This window comes from Struthio camelus, chromosome 3 (genome assembly GCF_040807025.1).
Source record: "Struthio camelus isolate bStrCam1 chromosome 3, bStrCam1.hap1, whole genome shotgun sequence".
Taxonomy (NCBI): Eukaryota; Metazoa; Chordata; class Aves; order Struthioniformes; family Struthionidae; genus Struthio; species Struthio camelus.
Genome location: NC_090944.1, coordinates 23,186,878 through 23,203,495, shown reverse-complemented (window position 1 = coordinate 23,203,495; position 16,618 = coordinate 23,186,878). Strand labels below are relative to the sequence as shown.

General features: G+C 38.2%; 1 long non-coding RNA gene across 2 annotated transcripts in view; it reads right to left on the bottom strand.

Moving 5' to 3' along the window:
• The window catches only part of LOC138066550 (uncharacterized), a 123,644-nt gene that overhangs the window by 76,074 nt on the left and 30,952 nt on the right, over positions 1-16,618 (bottom strand). Inside the window, exon 2 of one of the 2 annotated variants that reach the window (XR_011139863.1) lies at positions 2,790-2,862. The exons of the other annotated variant lie outside the window; for it this stretch is intronic. This is a non-coding gene — a long non-coding RNA (uncharacterized lncRNA). The remainder of the gene's footprint in view (positions 1-2,789; positions 2,863-16,618) is intronic. 2 annotated transcript variants of the gene reach the window in all.

The following is a 16,618-nucleotide window of genomic DNA, read 5'->3' as shown; positions in this document are numbered from 1 at the left end:
TGACAGAGAATCAAATAATCTAGAAGTTTAGAACTATTAACTAAGCTTTAATCACTTAGCCCTTTGAAGCTCCATCAGGGTTTGAAAGGATATATAATTACACTGAACAAACAATGGAACTTACTCGATGAGACAATGAGCACAGATTTCATGGAAAGAAGCAAATTTTGTAACCTATTAGATATTCATAACTATCAACCTATTCAGTGATTCAGAAAGCCATTAAAATCTTAGTCTGTGTTTGCCTTCATTCTACATAATTTGAAGTCCAATCTGCACTCACTCTATGGGAGATCACAGAACGTTCTGAAGAAAAGAGAAAAATATGCTTTCAAAATTCCTGTAATTCTTAAACTAACTAATCCAAAAAGGCAAAAAGAAGAAGGTGAATATTTGAAAATGTTTTCTATTTGTTTTTGGATACAAATAATGAAATCAAAGTAAGCCTATCCTAAAGCAGGTCATCTGTCATCTCTGCCTCTGCTGGAAGTCATCCTGTCTATAGGGTATAAGATAATCTCTTCTTTGTGGGTAAATTTATCTTAGACTAAAAGTCACATTTATTGTGATGGAGGAACCTGAGATACTATAGGTAAAGTTATGGCAGAAGTTTTCAGTTTAACAGATGTTTCAAATCTATATCTTGTTTAAAAAGAAAACGGAAGGGAAGACAAGAAAAAAAAATCCTCTACAACATTGCACTTGGGTATTATTTACTTTTTTCTCCTGGTTTGGAAAAGGATAAGTTAATATAGCTATTCACCCTCTCTTCAAGACAGTATCTCTTTTATCTAGGTAAGGCTTATCTGTATTACAATTTGTTACTTCTTTTCGTGGAACTGAGGAGAAATTGGTAGGTCAGCCCTATGTCAAGGCCAGAGCAGAGGACATACCTGCCCTGTGCAGGGTGCAGGGAGTCCCCACCTCTCATCATCTGAACTTGCTGTGAGACTAGAGAGGGCTGAGCAGCGCCAACAAGCCAGGACGCACGTGTGAGTGACAGATACCTCCTGAGAGGCAGACACGGCACTGCTTTCACATGGCTGTCTTGCTTGGGCGATTCGGGTCAGACCTTCTGTGTATCACTGAGCTGCACTGTGTGAGCATTTTAAGATTATGGGCTCTCACCTCAGCAATCCAGTATTTTTGTTAGGGAAATCTCCCTCACATAAGCAGGAAAGAAAAGGGGCATTTCTACCAACCCCCTCCTACTCCAGAGGAAAACTCCTTGAGTTCCAGAAAGGAGACCACGGATTTATGTTAATCAGAGCTACTGACTCTGGCTTTTATTTTCATGCATTTAGCCACTTACACTAAATAAATCCGTGCTTGCCTTCTAAGCTGGAGACATTCAAGTATGAACTGCTATCGTATTCTATAAATAAGCTAAGAGAAAGGTCAGGGATCGCCTCAGGAACAGAACCTAGCACCTCATGTAATAACTTTTAATCTTAACAAATCATCCACATGGTCTCTCGGATTGAATACATTTCTCAGAGTGAATCTCTCACTACTAACCCACACTTTTATTCTGCAGTCACGAATAATATCCAAGACTCCTGAACTCTAGCACATACGTGACTGACAATTAATAAGAATTTATGCAGTCTAGGGTGATCACGTGTGTCAAAAACTCTTCTCATAACTGAGTTTGATAGAATAGAAGGTCTCCAGTATTCAAATACACTTCACCTATGAATAAGAACATAATCGCATGGATATGGGATTTTTATTTTTAATTTTATTTTATTCTACTTTATTTTATTTGATTTTGGTGATGTTATGATAAGTTTTCCCAGAACACATAGTTCTAATGCAAGAGCCATTATAGTCCAAAAATTACCAAAATATCAGACTTCAAGTATTTCATCTCCTTTCCTTGGCCTGGGAACTTACTAACTTATGTTTACTAAATATGTAAAAGAAGAGGGGTGGGGGAAAGAAAAAGAAAAAGTCTAGTGACATTAAAGGGTGCAACGGACATATCCCGTAAGCTCAAAACCTGAGAAATCAGATGTTGAAAGAGATTTCCTGCATTCCTTATCACTTTCTCATTGCCTGAAATGTTGTTAGCAGCCTTCCCCAAAACCACAGGAACTTTCTACTTTCATCTCCAACAAGCAACAACAAGAAACGTGTATTCCAGCTTACAGCTTGGTTTATATACTTTGCCAGGGTCTCAGGCTTGCTAAGGGATAACACTTCCCAAGTGCGTGGAAAAGGAGTGAGTCAGAGAGACCCACCTGTTGGTATAAAGAGCATCTGAGGTCAGCCTTAAGTCTGTGGAGTGTGAGTTTGAAAAAGTTCTTGCTTATGCTGCTAGGATGTTTCCAGTAAAATACAGAAATCCCATATGCAGTTCATTTGCTGCACACAATTGCTAACTGCAATATAGCTTCTGGAGCAATGCTCATTTTTAAATAACACGAATCTGTTCTTCTTTCTTTTCTGAATTCACTGATTCACTTTTAAATATTACTGGCACCACATGAAGCGGTAGAGGTAAAGAGATAATGGATGTGCCTGGTGAAACTAGCTATAGGTGGGAAAATAACTGCAGAAGTGATGATTTGGCTAAAAGAAAAAAATAAATCGGAGATGCTCTGAACAATTCAAATAAGTAAAAGTGTCGAAAGGCACTGAAGGATAAATATCAGTATAATATCTGTTGCTATTCCAGTATATCTATATGTCTCAGCATATATATATGTATATATGTATATAACAGATATCTAGGTATATATGTTTAGGAAAATCAATATACTTTTAGCAGGTATTGAAATACTTACTCTAGGATGAACAGCATGCCAGGCTACCTCAAGTTTTAAAGCTCTTAGACAATTATTGCAATGCATATCAAACCTGAAAAGAGAGTTGTAGGTAAAACCCTCTGTAAAATACATTTGCATCCACATGACATAGGAAGGAACTGATTTTCTATTGCTTTATGTCGTACATAGTCACTGAGGGTTCAGCCTTGCAGGCGGAAAATGTTTTGATTGAAGAGTAAAAACTTCACATGAAGCTTTTGAGGAATGCCAGTGTGAAAATAGGACAAACATTGAGCGTATTAACTGTTTTTGTAAAAAACCTCCCCAAAATATAGTATCGTAGCAGTAATACAAAAGGACTGAAAAGCAACAAGGATGATCAGAGATGGAGAATGGCTTCCATATAGAGGGAAACTGAACTGAATGCACCTCTTCAACTCGGAAAAGACAGGAAGATGAGAGTTGCATAAACTTATGAATAGTGTAGAGAGCAGGGAAAACTCATTGGATCTCGTGCAGTACAAGAACATAGCGGGACACACAATAAAGTTATCAGGTAGTGAGTTTAAAACAGACAAAAGGAAATACTTTTCCATATTGTTGCATAACTGAACTGTGAGGTCATTTCCACAAGATGCTGTGGAGGCCAAAAGTATAAATGGATTTAAACAGGGTTTAGAGAAATTCATGGGAATATAGCCTCCCAGATGCGACTTCTATCTCAGGAAACATTTCAACTGATCACTGCTGGAGCTGAGAGGATAAACCAAAGGTTGGGATCCCTTATATGTGCCTTGATTCCTCTACTTCTTCCCACATCCTCACGACTGGCCAGAGTCTTTCTCAGATTCCTCCCATTCTGGAAGGGGGGAGTGTCGTTAACTAGGAAGAATGAAAGATACTGTCTTGTAATTGGAGATACTTTGAGATGGACTCTGAATGTTCATAGTCACAGAACGTATAGAAAATGCAGTTTTTACGTAGAAGAGAACTCTGATTTTTTTTTTTTTCTTTTCAGTAGTTGAATAAAAAAGCTGAATTTTGCCCAGCTCTGCTGCAGGATTTTTTCCTTAGCAGTGCCTTGGGAGCACTCCTGCTCCCCTCCATAGTCTGGCAATTAAAATGTTCATGGTCACTCAAAGTAGGGACATAGTGGGGCTGGAAGTCCTCCAGTGGGTACAGTTGCAAGAAAATTCCATTACCGGATGAAAGAGAATGTAAGGAAAAAAAAAAAGAATGATGAATTCACAATAGGAAGAATTACTTCTAACATTACCCATTAAAAGTTAAATGCCTAGTCTAAATGCTTAGCCACTACCTAGAGGGAACCATCATTTGGGCTTCTTCTGCAGCTGATAAAGAAAGAGACGTGTCAAGGATAGACAGGGCTCTTCAATTCTCTCTCTTTTTTTTCTCTATTTGTTATAGAAAGTTCATAAATAATTAGTTAAGAACAATTACATTTTATATAGATAAAGTTAGTCAAGGTAAATGCTACCTATAGGGGACAAGTTCCCTAGTGAATCCCTTATCACGGCAAGGTGAATTTTGCTGCTGAATTCTGTGACAAATCCCAGAGCCGACTATCATTCCCAGCTCATTTTGAAAAGTCTTATTTTATTTTCTTATAAATGTTATTTTCTTTCTGAGGTAAATTATATGGTAGCCAAAGATAGTGGATTTCCAGCCCTATAAAATTCTTTTATTAATTCATGAACTACATACAAAATAAACAGTAGCAATTAACTTCTTTTCCTCTTATTGCTTTTTCAGGGTCTCTCTGTGTACACACCATCACCATCCTAATAGCTGCTCAGTCAGTCTGCTGCGTCTCTGCATTTACATAAAAGCTGAGGCTGACAATAAAGTTTCCAGTTAGCACCAAGTGAGTTGGTGTTCTTGTAATGTTAAACACTTCTCTAGTGGTCTGAGACCACGCATCTCATTTCATGTGGGATAGCAAACAATTAACATTTTTCAGCCTCTTAACCACCAGGACTGAATATGAAGTGACAATTTAGAGGCTCGCCATGAGCAAGCCATGATCCGCTCAGCCCCCTGTATGTGCATTTTTGACATAACTGAATGTAATTATAACAGAGGCTTTTGCAGGAGAAGAAAATATTTAGTGTTCTACAGCATGCCTCAATTACAAATCTGATACTGAGTGAGGTATTTCGTTCTTGAAATAATATCTTGTACCCACTACATATGTAATACTAGACAACATTTTAAATAGGGATTTTAAGGTAATAGCTTGAAAAAACTACTAAAAATTATTATTTAGTATAAAAATAAAGATAGATGAAATCTCAGCTTATAGGCTATTTAATATAGGAAGTTACCACATTCAGTACAGGAAGGAGAGTGTATTCTCCTTGTTTTTAATCTCTATTATATAGTTTCCATATAATGGTGCGAGGATAAAGTTTCCCTGAAAGGATGTCCAGAAATCCCATATAATACCTATTGCCGCTTTATGAACGCCAGAAGGTAAACAAAATTATGTGCCTGTGAAAAAGCTAGTAAGACTAATTTCTACATTTGCCTGTGAAACCTCCGTGCCTTTTTGCTACATTAGCCCCTTACCTGGCTGCAAGATATTGCTAGAGCACAGACCATTTTTAACTATCTCTTGACTGTGGCCTTGTGGCAGGAGAGAAGGCAGAAAGGAGAACGTTCTTCAGTGGAGAATACAAGCCTCACAGGCACAAATATAACATACCTTGAAGAGATTTTGCTGTCTTCCTCCGTTTCTATGCTTAATAGCTGATTCACTTAGAAAATAATATATATGCATATAGTTTAATTGTTTTATACAACATTACTATCATCAGCTTTCCAAGTACCCTATAGTGGAGGCATGAGGTAGTTGATGGGCTTGGCTTTCCTGAGGTCAAGCAGGAGACCTTTGCCCAAACCAGAGCTCGAATTTCCCCTCCAGATCAGTCCGGTGTTGTCTCAATTCCTGACCTCTTTTTTTCTTTTCCTCAAACTATTGTTTCCTATTCTAAGACATACACAGAGCACACTTATTTATTCTTTATCTTTTCCATCCTGGTTTAGAGTTTTCTGACTCAAAAAGAGGGTACTGGTATTTTTCATTATATTAATTTGAAGGTAAAGAAATACTATAATCTTTATTTTCTTCTTTAGTTGGCTGAAGCTTCCCAATCAAACAGTGCTTCCTTCAGGTTTTGAAAAAAAATTAAAAGAAGCCCTTGCCCTGCAGTTATTGGCAGCCTTTGCAGTGGTTAATTACCCATATTTCAGGCTCAGATTTACTGTACAGCTTAATCAGCATTTCTCTGACCTTGTGTAATCTAGGAATGGTTTTATGAACCACGGCAAAAGTATCCATACAGGGTCACACAAAATCACTATGTGGATTAATACACCATTTTAATGTCATGACCGCCATGCTGTAAGGGGAAACGGCAATCTCCATTGCCTGCTGTTGCAAAGACAGGGACTCTTTAAAATTTGTCACTTTAATTCAGCATGGAATTGCACCGAGAGTGAGCTGGGCTGGGGTGAGTCTCTGCTGGCAGGAAGATCACCTCTCCTGTTTGTTCCTGCATGAAGGTCTGGGCTCTGATGACAGCCATGCTGAGTGTATGACCGTCCACTCAGGTTCTCTTTGGGGGTCGGACAAAATATTATTTTGTGATGAAATCTGCTTGTGATTCTGGCAATAGTTTAGTCCAGGGACCAGGTTTCTGATGGTCCACGCCACCTACACACAACTGTTTGCTCCCTCACCTTTTTACACTCCTCCGGCCTGTCAGCATACCTCCAGTACGGCAGCCTACCTGGCAGCCACTTTCTATCCAAGTCTCAGGACGTGCGTGGTGTTATCACACTGCAAGAAAACCGCTCCGGTTAGTTATGGCACAGCCCTCACATTATTACAGATATTTTGAAATTAAATATAAGAAAATAAATCAGTAATGCTTTCTCAGGGACACAGATTTACTTCTGTGCTAGTAAACTAAACAGCGCAGGGATGAGTCCAGGGATTGCACCTTGGTCATCTCCAGTGTCACACTGTTCGAGTGGTCCCCAGCACATTTTTGGTCTAGAGTAAACAGTAGTGCCCTAAACTGCTATTAAGCAAAGTTCAGAAACACAGCCAGGGTCTGTTTCCAGTGCCAAGACTGGATGCTGCTACACTCTTTTATAGAAGAAAAGATTTGAAAATTCAGGATATGGCCAGATTCTGGGGCCCAGGAAGGGCTTTGGAGCCATTTACTTTACTGGGCTGCACCGAGAGGTGCAACGTAGGATGCACAGAAGACCCTGGTCAAATGGCTGGTCTGATCCTAAGAGGTCGTGCGGATACGAGCCACTCCGAGCCTCAGGCACTGGGGCCAGGCATCACTGCTAGAGCAGATGGCTTTAGCAATGTAGATATAACCTAAATTGTCCAGGGTGCTTAGGCATAGTTTCAGAGTACTGTCTGGATGAGATTTTTTAAGGGGAAATCTTGGACATGCTCTGTGCTTTATAGCTAATTAAGTATTCTGTATGCTTGCCCTATGGACAGGTTTGGCAACTTGTGCAGCCTCTATTTATCGATCTACGCTTTAACAGACTCAGTACGGTTCCAAAGGGAGACCCTAAGGTCGTCTGTCACAAGAGAAGGGGAGATGGGTACGCAGTCTGAAAGGAGAGCTGTAGTAATGCCTCCTGCACTGCTGAAGTGCATTTAATAGCTACAGCTGTGGGATTTGGGCAGTTCTTTGAGTCCTGCAGAAAGAAGCCCTCTCCTGAGCTGTCTGGGGAGCGTTAATAGGCCCATATCCACAAACTGAATGGCACGGCTTAGCATTCTGTGAAGGTAAAACATCCAGTAAACATACTTATGCAAGCAAGACGTCCTTGCTTGTGCGAGGACTGCAGTCCCGAGGCAGCTTTCTCAAAGAATTTTATTTGTATGCCAAAATTTCAAAATTTTGATACTTCATAGTGAAGAGGAATTAATTCCTGTTAAATTGGTAGTATAGTTTGCTTTCATTATGTTAAAATGTTTTTTTTCTCTTAATTTCAATAAATCTAATTTTGGCATATTAGATATGATATACTGTGCGTTATTTTACTTACAATGCACCTGACTTCAATAGTTTACTGTGATATACAATTCACAATGAAAAGGAAGAAAATGATAGTTGCAATTACATATAAAAAAGATTCAATCCACTTTTACCAGAAGAAGCACACTTCTATTCAGCTTTCTGGTGCTGACAAAACTGAGGTTTGATAATAAACCATTCTCTTGAATATGTTTCCCATTCTCATTACAAGTATAATGAATTCCAGATGAATTGGTAGGAATATAAAACGTTCACATTTAAAATATCTCAATCAAATTTTTCTTTTTGGATTTATGGAGAATGAGAATTTGATCCAGAATTCTGAAGAATTAGCTGGAGGTAAAATAGCTAATCATAAAGGAGCATGTAACTATAGCACTGGAAGAATACAGGAGAGATGCCTGTTACTTTCCTCCCTGCTTGTTTAGCTCAGAGCTCAACAGCAGGTACAGGATGTTCCGAGGTATGGCAAAAACTCATTAGTTCTTTATAAGGAAAGTTTGCCCTGGAGTTCACAGTTATTATCCTTGAAGCTAATGATGTGAGTTGAAATTCTGTGCAACTTCAGTGCAGCATGTTTCTGCATTTACTGTGTCACCTCAGCTGAACCTTTCTGGCTTTGAGAGCCTTGCTGTAGCCCATCAGCAAAATTACAGGTTATGGTGAACAAACGCTTCAAGTTCTTGGGTAATTTCTGGATTAATTGATGAAAACTTTTACAGTTCTAGCATTTTTTTTTTTTTTTTTTGCTGAGACAATAACTGATTTTTCCTATTTTGCCTTGAAATGAACAAATGGATAACATGAACTCCAAGACCATAGTGTAAATACACTTATATGGTTATAGCTTCATGGGCTGAAAATTGTATTTGGTCGCAAGGGTGTTGTCCATTGAGTTCCCAGATCTCTTACTAAACCTTCAATTAATACTAGAACTGCACAGCAGGTAATACGCTCTTTGCTTGCAGGTGAAATATGCTGATCTGCATTCATAAAACTTTTTCCCACAAGAATCATTTATTTGGATGTGTAACTCCTTCATTTTATTCCTGCTACAGATTTGTGCTAGAAACCCGCAGAGCCTGGGTGTATGTGATATGATTATGGATGCAAGATGCAGATGTGTGTGCAATGGACCAGATTTTCAGAGGCTTTTTCTGGCCTGTGAAAGAGCTGAGGGGTGTTGTGTGTCTGATGTTGCTGGCCAGTGCTAATCTCTTTAATCACTGTAAAGCACAAGGTGCACAAAATAGAGTGGCTTTAGACCTTTGACTAGCCCTGTAGAGTAGAGCACTGTCCGGCAGAGTGAAATTTAGACTCACATCCTTTGTCATTTTATCAACATATACCCTCTCCACAGTTTGGCATTTTCATATTTAGGTTACTTGCTAATACCACTTTGCTGCATTGATACCTCCAAAAAAGAGATACTTAGGTGCTGCTGTGTACCAGGGTAAAATTCAAATGCTGTAGTATACATTTGATTTAGATCCAAAATTTCTAAGCCTCTTTATAAACCGGATCAAGGTCAGCCACATGTATGCAATCTGAAAAACTCAATTTGCAATTTAATTCACAGCCTGAACAGGAGTTGTTATTTCACTTTAGAAAATAGGCTAATTATGTTGTTTTGCATGTAATGGAAAAGCCAAAATTTGTGGCTTGAGATATGAACACAGTTAATAGAGCTTGGTGAGGATAACGTCAAGGGGAGCGCTCTGGGCTTATTGGTAACTTCTGCGCTGTGAATTCCAAGGTGATCTGCAGTCCAGACTGTGGGCTGCCCTCTCAGAAGGCGGTTGCTGCTTGAATCTGATTTTCTTACTTCTACATTATGTGAAGTAAAGTGAAACTTTAGACATACCAATGACGTATAGACAGTTAAATAGGCTTATTCAAAACACAGTGGACCTTAGCTTAGTGCTCCCATTTCTGAAATTAGTTTGGATACATGAATACCTAAATCTTAAATTTTGTTGTTTCCTTCAAATTCTCCTTGAAATGCAAAATGCAGGAATAGGTTTGAGGGCTTTGGAAGCCTAGGGACTTTGGATGAATGTAGGAAATTGAGAGCAATACTATTGTCTGTCTTATGCCTAAGATGTGTATCTGTCCTACTCACAGGGCTGAGCAGCCACGTCCTACCTCCTATATAGGCAGTTCTGGAGCTGCCAGACCGGTTGTTTCATTAGTTATGGAAACAGGTAAATAAAAATAGAAGAGGAGGACAGTATTAGCCAGGGTTCCCAGAATACCAGCTGCAGCAGATTCTTCCTTCTCTTCTGTGCTTATCCTTCTTAGGGGCTTTAGTGTCCTCAGTCTTGAAAGAAAGGAGATGCCCACCAAATCAAGTGCCTCTTCTGGCATACTCATGTACCTGTTGTTTCCTACTGATTGGGTCTATGTGGTTCCTCATGCATAGAACAGAAATACTGACTAACATCTCATCTCCATTGGCAGAGGTCATCGGCCTCCTCATATATCTGTAAAATATGGTTTGACTGTCTGCTATGCCATTAAATGAAGCAACACGTCATGCGTCTGCATCCTTAGAGGGAAAAGGATTGGGACCCAGACCTTACAGCAGGGACTACCTTAACTGCTTACTGACTAAATAGGATTATATTTAAAGATTATTTTTATAACGAGCGCCTTTTTCGTTAACTTCTTCTGCTCTCCCCCCACTCTCTGTCCAATCAGACGCCTGCAAATGAAAAAATGAGGGATCCTTTTCAACCACGAACTCTTCCCAGAAAGCCTCAGAAACATGTAAGCAGCCGTTTCAGTAGCTACCACACTAGTTCTGGATACTTCTGGCCCTTTCTAACTGAGATGCGCTGCATTTCATGTTTATGTAGAGTCATTGTAATCAAACACAAATCCACGTGCCCTTCTCCCTTGCTTCTCCCTCTGCCATTTAGAAAATAAAAAATAAAATACTGCTTGTGGATGATCCAGGCAGTCTATTTTGTGCTAAGGAAGTATTTAATGACAGTACCTGAGGGACATGTTCGGGATGGGATTGAGCTCTTGCAGTTTTCTCGTCCGCCTTACCTTTCCTCCTTACACTGTTACGCCAGAGTAGCTCAAGCACCTACCGCTCTACATGACAATGTCTCTTTGTCTGTCCACTCTCTTACCTGATCCACTAATGCAGTGAGAACACAGTATTATAAAGGCTTAGATCTGCTCTATGTTTATCCTATTTTGTCTTTTATTGTTTATTCAGAAACTATGCCGTATTCTAATTATCTCAGTTGTGTCCAAAAGAAGCATTTCTATTACCAGTACCTCGATTTCAGCATTTGGACCACAGGATACCATTTAGCTGCAGCTGTTGAAATTGGCTGAATTTTCGTAATACCAACTGCTGAAGCTATAGTATGGCTATGTTAATCCCACCATTTATATTAGCACAAAAGTAATTGAATACTAAAGCTACTCAATTTACATTGCAAAATCATTTCAGTAAAATAATAGCAAGTATGAATCTTTATTCTTATAGCATCAAATAAAACTAGCCTTTTGTGAGCAAGATTTATTTCAAAATAGAATTAACCATGAAGAGTTCTACAGGGAATTCCTACCCTTTTTTCACATGAGTTTTAAGCAGCATTTTCTAAAACAGGAATCAACATGGATAGCATTATAATTCAGATGGGTAAAATAAACAAGTACAATTTCCTTTAATCACCTATGAATATGCATAAACAAAATATATCCTCTGAGGTTTAGATATCACAGGCTTATTGTTAGTGTGGTAAGGCTTAAAAAAAACAGATGGAGGGAAAGCCGATCAGCTGAGAAGAGTCAATCAAAAAACACATCCTTCATCCCATGCAGATGTGCCAAGATGATTTAGGTACCATAAGTATTCCATAAAACCCACAAGTTTTTTGATTTTTTTTTCGACACCAGTGAAGACAACATTCTGGATAACTGTTGCAATAGTCCAGAACAAACAATGAAACCCAGAGAACAGCATGTCTATTTCCAAATATTTATAGAGGGACTTGGATAACTTTACCAAAGGAAGAAAAAATCCATCTCAGTAGGTGTTACACAGCAAATAAAACTACACCAGAGACTCTCTTATTTAAAACACACTTGCAGACTAATTGCAGACAATGTACAATGAACAAAAGGAAACAAGGCACCCCAAAAACAATGGCGTAAGAAAGGCCAGCAATTGCTCTAACAAGGTCACATAGTTAGCAAATGCTAACTGCTGCACGATTCCATTACATCTATTATTAAGAAGAAGAGCCTGATTCTCAGTTAGACATAGGTTTTCTTACTGCCTCCACTTGCCAAAGTGGCAAAAGAACCTTTATGTGATGTAAGATTTAACTCCTTAGTAGGCTAAGGGTCCATTTGTTAATACGAGCAAGTTACTATGTCAAGTATCTGCAAGTCAGCTAAGTTGCAACAACTGTCTGTGTGCACTCAGCAGATACAGGTTCACTCAACTTAAGTGGGGGAAGACTCAAAGGCTGAGATAGAACTATGCTACCTTCCATCTCATAAGAAAATGCACAAATCCTGATACCGTTACTCAGCTGTCAAGAGGTAAATTGTGAAGGACTAGTAGTAGCCTTGTGTTTGAACCTTAAAATAATCTTATCCCTACAGTGTACAGCAGAATAAGTGAGGTTAATGGTTTGGTGGAAAAGAATTAGGAAAATATTCTTTGTGTCAGGGACAATATGAAGAAAGAAATGACCCTACGTGCATATGATGGCTCTTGAATCCAAGGAAATTAGTATTATTTCTGGAGCAGAGATTGCACACAGTGAAAGGTGTTTAGGAGACTGAATGTAAAGTTGAATATAATTACAATAATTTTGAATATAATCATAGTAAATTTAAACCTTTTACTTAGGGCAGGGAAAGGCAATAAAAGACTTCAAAGAGCTTAATATTGCTTATCTAGTACTGATCTCCATTGGCTTGTTTCTTGTGAAGTAACTAACAGTTACACAAAACCAATATCAATTACTGTAGAGTATGTCCAAAGAAGTGCAGTAATATCTCTTTTCAATTGGACTTCACATATGAACTGAAGAATAATTTTATTTGGCGTGCATAATATTGTCCATCTATTTTTACAGGAATGCTGAACACAGCTGCATGTTTCAGTCTCCTAATGCACTTCTTGCTTGGTTACACGATACAGTTATTTCATACCCAGTGCTGTTAAAAGCAGCTAGGGTCATTAGTTTCCCATCTAATATGTTTTGGTCATGGAATTTTTCAAATTGATAAATAGGTTCAATGCGGGTTCAACCCAGTTTTTGAGCTGGCTTTTGCTGATACTTCTTAAAATTCCAGCTCCTTCTCCCCAGTCATTGCAGATTAGACATAAATAGGCAGCATTCTCATTCATGTCACTTGTGGTTATGATTGCCTTATGACTCCTGAACTGCTGGGAAAGTATACATTTTCTATAAACTTTTGCCTTCAGTATTTACCTGCCTGTCAATTTAGCATTCATGCTTGTGAAACCAACATATATTTTGCATAACTCTATTCCGTTTCTGGCTTTCATTTTTCTTCCACTTATTTCGAAAATGTAAGTAAATGGAAGATTAACAAAACAGAAATACATATTTTAAATTCTTCTCCAGTTCCCTTTTTTAGGAACATTGATATATTTTTTCCATTTTTCTCATCAGTATATGTTTTGCTAGGTGAAACCTTAATCTGGTACAAATGAGTACAGCCCTGCTTATCTGAATAAAAGATACTAATTTACAGCAGCTGAAGGTATGACCCCCAGGTTGGGTTATAAAACTTTTTTAAAGATGTTTTTCTCTAGTCCAGTCCTGACTGCTTTGTTACTCTATCAGTTTCTACTGTGAAGAAGAAAACGTGTCTTTCCTTTACTCTAGGACAGAGGATGAATCATCTGATTACATATTTTTTTACCTTTGTCTAGCGTAGCATATCTCACTGGGTAAAGAATAACCTCATAGCAATAACCCCGACCCGGTAAGCAATGGGTGCACAATGCAGATAGCTGAAATCCTTTAATCAAAATTAATAATTCAGAAAAACCGGTCTCCTAACTTGCAGTCATATTATAATGAAATTTTTCAGAGAGCAATATTTTCTACTAACGTATACTGGCTCCATACAATTTGCACTATCCTACTTTATTCTGCATTCTGTATCTTATGTGCTATTTTCTGCTCAAGAGCAATAGCATAGATCATCTTTTTGTCTGAACATTGTTATGTAGAGCATTTATTATTTCCCTGTGATGTTCTGCCTTATTTTGGATTTAGTCTCTTCGAGTTATTTCAGAAGATTGCTTCCAGTTCTAATGTCAAAGTCAGATCAGTCACATTGTTCTTAAATTACTTTTTCCTGATTATTTTATGGAGATGCAGCACCTGTCTTGATTGAATCTGGCATATCTAAATGGCTCTCCCAAAATGTGCAATCATCCCACTAAAGAGAATGGACTGCCATGTGTTGTGCTCCCGTTTGTCTTTGATTTAAGATGTATGGGTGCCTATTAACTGTGCTAGTAGTTAATACAGCCCAAAACTTTCCTCTATGAGAAGTGGTTCTGTGATATTTAAAACCTTGAAAAATAGTCATTATGTGGCAGAAACTCTGTGTTCAAGTTGAATGTTTTTAGCATTCCCTACTAAAACAGCTCTACTCTTTCTGACAATACCTTGTACTGCCTATATAAAGATATCCTCACAGCTGTTTCATCGTGAATTTCTACCACCTTAACGTGCAACTAGAGGGCAACTTGGCTGGAGGGAAGGAGAACATGGCTAACCTAGTTTCAGAGATTTGCTTTTTGCCCTGTCTTGAAAATTGCTTATCTATGACCAGCTGGTCAGACTTTGAAAAATGGCAGTTCATACGCGTTTAGGAGTGAAGGGTTAAAACGTCTTAGCTTAGTTCCTTGAGGATACCATTGCTATCAAAGATAGGTGCAGTGGTGTCGATTAGGAGCCACATTTTGGGAGAAAAGAGAAACTGGGGGAAAAAACTGATGAATATTAGAACGCTGGAGGAAGGGAATGTCAGCAAGGGAATTCATGAAAAGCAAAAGGAAGTGGCGCAAACAAGCCTATCACTGCTAGAGTAAATGTCTTCCACAACCCAGGATGGTACTTCACATTCTTTTATTGTCTAGCGAGTGTCTGTAGTACGTTCAGGAAATGGAGGATTGTTTTCTCTATGGAGACCAAGGAACATACAAAGAACAGATGCCTGCACTGTCCTGTGTGATTTTTTTTTTTTCCATTGAACCACTGCTCTGTTCAGTCCATGGGTAAAGGAGAGGCACTGACCAGATACCTACTGCAAATTCCTTTTTATCCTTATCATTCAGTTCATATGGCTTCACATATAATTGACACAAATATTGCCAGGTTTCAGAAAAATGATAATGATTTCTTTACCTATAACACTGAAATATCCAAAACCTTTCAAGGTTGTGGAGAAGAAAATAATTCCTTCCCCTTCCCATCACCTCCCCTAGCCTGAAATTGAGACTCTAAAATAGCCCAGAAACTATAATTTAGGGCAATTGCCCACAACGTGATCTATCACGTTTCAAGTTCCTGCTCTAAACCAAGCTGAATAGGAAGGACTTGGTCCGTATTGCTGATGAGTGCCTAAGCTCCAGACTTATACATAAATTTCATCACCAACATTGACCAGTAAAAGTTTCATGGCACAGGTGTGTTTCTGTGGAATTGTTGCAGTGACAATGAACACAAAAAAAGAAATTACACTGAGAAACTGTCATTGAGTTCTACTTTGGAAATGCACTAGAATCGACAATGGGAAGCTGATAGTGTTAAGTCACCTTTTTTGTAGTTCAGAGGGTCACAAAACTTAAAAAGGAAATGAAATATATGATGCTTCTAGCAGTTTTAAGAAATCCGTAGAACAAAGTTCAATTAAGGTTGTTTCTCTCTCATTTTAACCATCTAATTTTCTCTTAATTTTTACTTTTTGTTTTTATTTTAGAGCTACACAGAAACTTCATTGTGCAAGCCCTGTATGAACAATGACCTAAAGAAAGTACGTTCTAAGTTAAGACAAGACACAAACAAATACAGATTGTAATCGAGGCAACAAAGCCGAAATTGTAAGGGTAGTGCTGTCGTGTAACATATGGTTCCATACGCAAGTGATGGCCTGAGTTAATAGCCTTCAAGTGAAAGTAATGCCATCAATGTTCTTTACTGGACTTCTGGGGTTTGTATTGCAGAACTTGCTTTATAAAGCCCAAATAGTTTAAATACCATGAAGCAACAGGTGAATTTCTGTGCATGCTTATTTCCATGTGCAATTAATGTTAGGTGTGTCTTACTACGTATTCATATTCACTCTGCAGAGTCGGGAAACGCTTTATTTTGTTTTCTCGATTTTGCGTGAATGATTTTAATTGGAAAACAAATGTGGTTGTTATGAGACTTTTACAACATAAATGAACTATAATTCTCAGGAAATAGAAACGTTTATGAAGTAATGAGCAGTAGGGTAGATGAAAAACAGTATATTCCTGAAAAAAAAAACAAAAACAAAAACAAAATAAGGTAGCCATAGTGATTTTTTTTTCCTATTTAGATGCCTTGGAGTTTATTCAAAGTAATTTAGAGTTACAGAACCCTTTTCTGTGATATTTTATTCCTTTTTTCAGTTATGAACTAGATCTTCAGCTATTATTAAGTAAGATCATTCTTTTCCAAACTATGCAGATTTACAATATCTAAAAGT